This window comes from Triticum aestivum, chromosome 3A (genome assembly GCF_018294505.1).
Source record: "Triticum aestivum cultivar Chinese Spring chromosome 3A, IWGSC CS RefSeq v2.1, whole genome shotgun sequence".
In the NCBI taxonomy this organism is placed as follows: Eukaryota; Viridiplantae; Streptophyta; class Magnoliopsida; order Poales; family Poaceae; genus Triticum; species Triticum aestivum.
Genome location: NC_057800.1, coordinates 300,471,559 through 300,478,976, shown reverse-complemented (window position 1 = coordinate 300,478,976; position 7,418 = coordinate 300,471,559).

The window sequence follows — 7,418 nt, the reverse complement described above, 5'->3', positions numbered from 1 at the left end:
TCTAGGTCTGCTGAGCGCGCCCTACCATTTTTCAAATTATTGAAAAAGGCAGGTCCAATGAAATGGACTCCGGAAGCGGAGGCTGCGCTTCAAGACTTGAAGAGATACCTGTCCTCCCCTCCAATACTTGTCACACCTAAGCCACAAGAGAAGTTGCTTCTGTACATAGCGGCAACCAATCAAGTGGTTAGTGCTGCGTTAGTAGCGGAGAGGGAGGCAGATGACGAGCCAGCAACCACGGCAGGCACATCCAGCGACAAGCAGGGGGCTTCCCCGACAAGCTCTGGCCCCGACAAAGATGAATCTGCACAGATGCATGAGGAAATACAGAAGAAAATGGTGCAGCGCCCAGTTTACTTTGTCAGCTCCCTTTTGCAGGGGGCTAGGTCAAGGTACTCTGGCGTGCAGAAATTGCTTTTCGGCCTTCTTATGGCCTCGAGAAAGCTGCGCCATTACTTCCAAGCACATGAGATCACAGTTGTCACTCGCTTTCCGCTGAAGAGGATACTACAGAATCCAGAAGCGACAGGCAGGATTGTAGAGTGGGCACTGGAACTGTCAAGCTTTGGCCTCAAGTTTGAGAGTACTTCAACTATCCAAAGCAGAGCATTGGCAGAATTCATAGCAGAATGGACGCCAACACCAGATGAAGAAATTCCAGAAACGAGCATCCCCGTCAAAGAAGCGAGCAAAGAGTGGCTGATGTACTTTGATGGTGCCTTTTCGCTGCAAGGCGCCGGTGCTGGCGTGCTGCTTGTCGCACCCACCGGAGAGCACCTCAAGTACATAGTCCAGATGCACTTTCCCAAGGAGCAAGCAACAAACAATACTGCAGAGTATGAAGGCTTGCTTGCCGGTCTCAGGATCGCGGCAGACCTTGGGATTAAGAAACTCATTGTTAGGTGTAACTCGCAGCTTGTCGTCCGGCAAGTGAACAAGAATTATCAGAGTCCGTTGATGGAAGCCTACATCGACGAAGTGAGAAAGCTAGAAGAGCACTTTGACGGCCTACAGATGGAGCATGTTCCAAGAGCCCAGAACGGCATTGCCGATGGCCTGTCAAAGTGCGCCGCACTTAAGTTACCTGTGGAACTAGGGATCTTTGTGCTCAAGCTGACTCAACCGTCCGTAACGCCATCAACTGGACAGAGCAAGAAGAGGAAGTTGATTTCTGGTGACTATTTTCCGGCAGAGCTTCCCGAAGCCGCCGTCAAGAATGTCCCCAAGATCAACGCCAAGAGCGCCGAGGAGCAGTCTGCTCCGGCAAGCCCTAGGGTTTGTTTCGTTGAAGCAGAAGCTCCCGACAAGTTTTGCTCCGTCAAGCTTGCCGGGGAACATCAAGCTCCGGCAGAGCCGCGGGTTCTCGCTGTAGAAGCGGACATTCCCGCAGCAACAGATTTGCCTTGCGCTGAGGAGCAGTCTGCTCCGGCAAGCCCCAGGGTTTGTTCCGTTGAAGCAGAAGCTCCCGGCAAGTTTTGCTCCGGCAAGCTTGCCGGGGAACGTCAGGCTCCGGCAGAGCCACAGGTTCTCGCCGTAGAAGCGGATGTTCCCGCAGCAGCAGATTTGCCTTTAGTCCTTGTTGTCGAGCCACAAGCTCCAGCATGGGCACAGCAGATTGTCCATTTCCTTTAGACAGGAGAACTTCCCGAAGAGCAAGAAGAAGCGGAAAGAGTAGCCCGGCAGTCAAGTATGTACCAGTTTGTCGACAAGACACTGTACAGAAGAAGACTCAACGGTGTGAAATTGAAGTGTATTCACCGGGAAGACGGACAAAAGCTGTTGGCAGAGATACATGGAGGCATATGTGGACACCACATTGGCGCAAGAGCACTTGTCGGCAAAGCATTCCGGCAAGGTTTCTTTTGGTAGACAGCCCTCCAGGATGCGACTACACAAGTAACCAAGTGTGAAGCGTGCCAGTTCCATTCCATGCAGATACACCAACCAGCTCAAGCTCTCCAGACGATCCCTTTATCCTGGCCATTTTCGGTCTGGGGGCTCGACATCCTCGGCCCCTTCCCCCGAGCAGTCGGGGGCTTTGAGTACTTGTACGTTGCAATCGACAAGTTCACAAAGTGGCCGGAAGTGGAACCAGTGAGGAAGGTGACAGCACAGTCAGCAGTCAAGTTCTTCAGGTCGATTGTTTGCCGCTTCGAGATCCCTAACAGGATAATCACCGACAACGGTACGCAATTCACGAGCCGCACCTTCATGCAGTACGTCCAAGATCTTGGCGCCAAGGTCTGCTTCGCTTCTGTTGCTCACCCAAGAAGCAACGGTCAAGCGGAGAGGGCAAATGCTGAAGTGTTGCGCGGGCTCAAGACCAGAACTTTCGACAGGCTGCACAAGTGCGGAAGAAACTGGATCGAGGAGCTGCCAGTGGTTCTTTGGTCGATCAGAACGACGCCAAATCGAGCCACTGGCCAGACACCTTTCGCTCTACTCTATGGAGCAGAGGCAGTTGTCCCCACGGAACTCGTATACGGGTCACCTCGAGTGCTCGCTTATGATGAGCTTGAGCAAGAGCAGCTGCGACAAGATGACGCGCTGCTCCTTGAGGAAGATCGTCTTCAGGCTGCTGTGCGAGCTGCTCGCTACTAGCAAGCTTTGCGCCGCTACCATAGCCGCAAAGTTAACGCCAGAAGTCTCGAGGAAGGCGACCTTGTTCTTCTGCGTGTTCAGTTCACCAAGAATTCCAACAAGTTGACGCCGAAGTGGGAAGTCCCTTACCGGGTGAAACGAGTCACTAGGCCCGGCGCTGTCTGCCTTGAGACCGAAGATGGCATTCCGGTGAGCAACTCCTGGAACATTGAGCATCTTCGTAAGTTTTACCCGTAAGGCACGGTTGCCGGAACCCGTTCCGGCAACCACCTTTTGTACAAGTCTTGCCGCTGTTGCATGTAATCCTTTGTACAAAGCCGGGCGCAGACCCCGTGCATAAGTAAACCTCATGTGCTCCGCACATTTTGTCGATTTCATGCTTTTTATTTTTGGCATATATGATCTGACAATTTGTGCAGCACCTACTCCACGGTAAGCGATAACGAGCCATAAGGCTCCATATCTTTATTTTCTCTTCTTTCTTTTTTCTCAAGGAAAGGAAGGTTCCCTCGCCCACAAGTTTGCCGGGGGGGAAAGGAGAAGATAATGGTATGGACCAGGCGTCGTTCAAGAAAGTTTCGCCTTGCCGGGAAGCAAACAACAGAAAAGATAAGTTGCCAAAGTTTGAGCAGTCATATTTTTTTAAAAAAAAATTTAAGTTATCTTCCTTGAACGACCGTGCTTTGTATGGAAAACTGTGCGCGGAGGAACCAGCTCGTAGCTAGTGGCGCCCTTACTTTGTTTCGAGTCCCCTCAACAACTTAAGTGAGCTGCGACTAGTCGTCACGCCCTTACTTTGTGTCGAGTCCGCTCAACAACTTAAGTGAGCTGCGACTAGTTGCGACAAGGTTTCTTGTCGGCAGCGGCATCGCCAGCAGGCTGCTGACGTCCCGCACTCAGCGCTCGCGGCTCCGGTGCCTGCGCCGGCAAGTTCCCTAAAAGCGTAGGGTAAAAACATACAAAGCAAGGAGTCAAGTAAAGGGAATAACATTGCAATGGCTACCCAAAATAGAGTTATATTACAAAATAGCTTGTCGTAGCTCTAACAGATCGTTTTCATAACTTGATCGACACCGACAAGAAAAAGGAGGAAACGGGCGGCCTAGTCTGCGCAATCGCCCTCAATCCTCTTGATCCCGCTCACCTTGTCCACAATGGGTGCGACAAGGGCCTTGAGCTCCTCTAGATCGGCATCCGGCGGCAAGGTCCTGAGGACATTGGTGAGGCGGAGGCCCGGGTTGCGGAAGGCCACCTTCATCAACACCTTCTGAAGGGCTCCCGTGCAGATCTTGCGCGACTCGTCGGCCAGCTGCTTTGGGATCCTCTCCCGGAGTCGCTGGAGGGTCGTCGCCACGCCCTTTAAGAACAAGACGAGCTTGGTGCTGGGTTGGAGGTTCTCGTCGGAGGGATACCCGAGATCCTCCATCCCCAGCTGCGCCAGCTCCTTGTCGATGTCTGTGGCGGCATTCACAAGACTCTCCGTCCAGTGCTCCATAGTTTCCCTGAAGGCATTTTGGGTGGTGGCAACACTTTCTAGCAGCGCCTTGTCGGCCTTGATCTCCTCCCTCAAGGCCGCCTCCTGCTTCTTGGCGTCGTCCAGAGTCTTGGTCAAAGCAGTCAGCTTCAACTCAAGATTCGCATTGGAGTCCTTGGCGGCGCTGAGCTCTTTGCCCTTCTCGGGGAGATCGGCCTCCAGCTGCGCCACCTTCGTCTCCAGCTCCTTCTTGGCGGCCTTGGCGGCGGCGGCAGCGTCCTCTGCTTGCCTGAGGGCTCCGCCAAGTCGTTCCTCGCGCGCGGCAAGCTCCTCCTGGTGGGCGTCAAGATTGACCTTCCGCTGCGCCAGCTCGCCCTCCTCTGCGGATAGCTTCACGGCGGCAAGCCGCTGTTGCTCTTCAATTTCAGCTTTTTCGAGGAGGAAGGCCTTCTGCGCTTCGTCTAGTTGCTCCTGCTCCTCCGCCAGGGACCGGAGAGCTTCCCGGTGGAAACCCCCGAGCTCTTCCGCGCGCTTCTCAATATCTGCTCCCGCCTTCACGACAAGCGCCTCGCGGGATTCCAGCTTGGCTTGCCGCGCGCGGTAGAGCGACAACAGCTTCCCCAGCAGCCGCTCCTCTTCAGGCTCGTTGCTGCTGCTGATCGGCGCGTCGACCAGCGTCAGTCACGCGGAGGCAAGCACTTCCCCGTCGAAGATCTCTCCCTTGACCGGCGCCCTGGAGCTTGACTCCCAGGGGAGGTTGATGAAGACGTCGTCGCCGGCCTTCAAGTAGACGCCAGGCTGGGGCTCTTCGGAGCCGGGCGCGGTGGTAGCGGCGGACGGGTCGGCGGTCGGTGTAGCGTCTGGCGCTCCTGCGGCCTCAGGGCCGTCAGTGCGACCGCCAGACCCCTCGCCAGCTGCTGCGGCGGCAGCCTTGGCGGCCTCTGCACCGGCAGGATCGCCAGCGCCGGCTGCTTCTTCGGCGGCAACCTCGGTCTCCATTGGCTCCGTAGCAGATGGATCTGACAGCCGGAAAGGGGAGAAGAGTCAAGCAAAAATCCAATAAAAAGAAGATCAAGAGAAGAAGAACCCAGGGAAAGTTTTTCAGCGAAGGGATTACCTGTGCCGGGTTTTGCAGTCGTGGTCTCCGCCGTCTGGGGGCCGCTGGTGCTGTCCCTTGCCGGAGAACCCTCCCTTGCCGGAGACTTCTCCCTTACCGGGAAGCCCTCCCTTGCCGGAGAGTTCCCCCTTGTCGGGAGATCCTCCCTTGGCTCCTGGTGGGGCTGCTCTGCTCCTACACAAATCAGCAATCAAATATCAGCAAAGAAAGAGTACCCATGCGCACCTCACAGCGGAAAGCAAACCATATACTTACGCTGGGGGCTGCTCTGGAGAAGGGTTGCCAGGTCCGGCAAGGTTGTCTCGGGCGCGCCCCCCGTCATCGCGGTGGGATCGTCCTCGATGACGATCATCGGGACCTTGGCCCTCTTTGCTGCTCTCTGGGCCAGAGTTCTAAAGAGGAACAAGTTCAGAGAAAAGCAAGTGAGAAACAAGACAAACAGCAAGGATTGAAGAAACGCAAGTACAGCAAGAGAAGCTTACTCTTCTTCTTCTTCCTCGTCGGAGCTGAACGCAGAGAAGTCGAAGTCCGGCGCGTGCCCGGCTCGAGGAGGCGGAGGAGAAGCTTCCCTTGGCCGCTTGGCGGGAGCAGTGGCGGTGGTCTGGGACGACCCCGCTCCGGCTGCCGGCGCGGCGTCAGCAACGGCAGGAACTGTAGCGGTGGTCCGGCTAGACTCCGCTCCAGTTGCCGTCGCAGCATGAGGCGCTCCCGCGGCAACGGTGTTTGCCGCGGTGGAGCGTGTCACGCGGCGTGGTGACCGTTGACCCGCTTGCCGCTCCGCCACGTCACCGGCCTTGCGGAGACGCCTTCTTGGTGGGGATGGAGGCTCTGCTTGCGGCGAGCTGCCCGAAGACGAGGAGGAAGAAGAGTTAATGTCCAGCGAGCCGCTTGTATCCTTGGCGGGCTCGCTCGGCTCGGCGTCACGCCCGGCACGGCTTGCCGCCTCTGCTGCATCTGCCTCCTCCACGGTGAATCCAAAGTCTCCTGCGGCTGCGGCTGCCGCCGCCTCTTCCAGCCTGGTGGCGATGAGTGCCATCTCCGCATCGGTGGTGTCGCGGGTGAGGCCATCCTTCTCGTCGGAGCGGATCGGCACTTCCACCAAGTCATCGAAGAACTGCTGCACAACGTCGTCTGCGGGCTCCTGCCAAGTTGGCACAATTCCATGTGAGTCGCTCTCCGGCATCATTGCACGGATGCGGTCGAGCAAGGAATTGTTGCACAGCGGAACGACGCCCCCCGGCAACCTGAAAACCTCGGGATGTTGGGGGTCATACTTGAACAGCTCCTGCAGCATCGCGTTGAGCTCCAGGACAGTTAAGTTGTAGTTGAGGCCCGGCCGCAGCCTCATGATATCTGCCGCATTCTTGAACTCCCAAGTGGGCCTCCCCCGTTCCTACAGGGGGGCGATGCGGCGGTGAAGAAAGTCTGCGCCAACAGCGCCTACAGTAAGCCCGGCAAGCCTGAGGCGTAGGATCCGGGTGACAGCAATCTTCAGCCTGTCGTCTTCCGGGGCCACGTCACTCGAATCGCTGCCGCGTGCTACTGGGGTTTTGCGCCGGGTGGTGAATGGCTGCGGGTTCTCCTCGTCAATCCAGCACCAGTCTGCTCTCCATTCCTCCCACTTGCCGCGGAATTCTCCCTCTAGATACGTTTCCTTCTTGCCGGCCCTTGAGATCCAGGTGATTCCGCCGGATAGAGGCTCCCCTCTCTCTACTCGGGGTATGAAGAAGTGGCGGAAGAGGGCTACGTTGGGATGGACTCCGACAAAGTTTTCGCAGAGATGTGCGAAAACTGCCATGGTCAGGACGGCATTGGGGGTGAAGTCAAGGAGGTGGAATCCGTAGGTATTCATGATGTCCCAGAAGAATTCAGAGAAGGGCGGGTAGAGCCCGCAGTAGAAGAACAAGGCGAAGAAAGGGTATCCGCTTGGGGCCTTCTTCCTCAGCTCCTTCGCGCGCGTCTCCTTCGACCAGAAGAGGTAGAAGTTCTCCCTCAGCTCCTTCGCGGCAAGCTTGGGGGGAAGACGGCCCGCTCCTTCCGCAGCGCCGCAAGCCGCTGCACCTCGGTCAACTTCACGCCCTTCCCGTTGTCGGCTTTTGGAGCCATGGCGGAAGTGGTGGAGGAGGTCGACGGCGTTGGTGGTGCTGGTGGCGATGGGGGGCGGAGCACTGCTCTCTCTTTCTCAGCTTTGGGAAGGCGAGGGAGCGGCGGAGATTTCTGAGATTG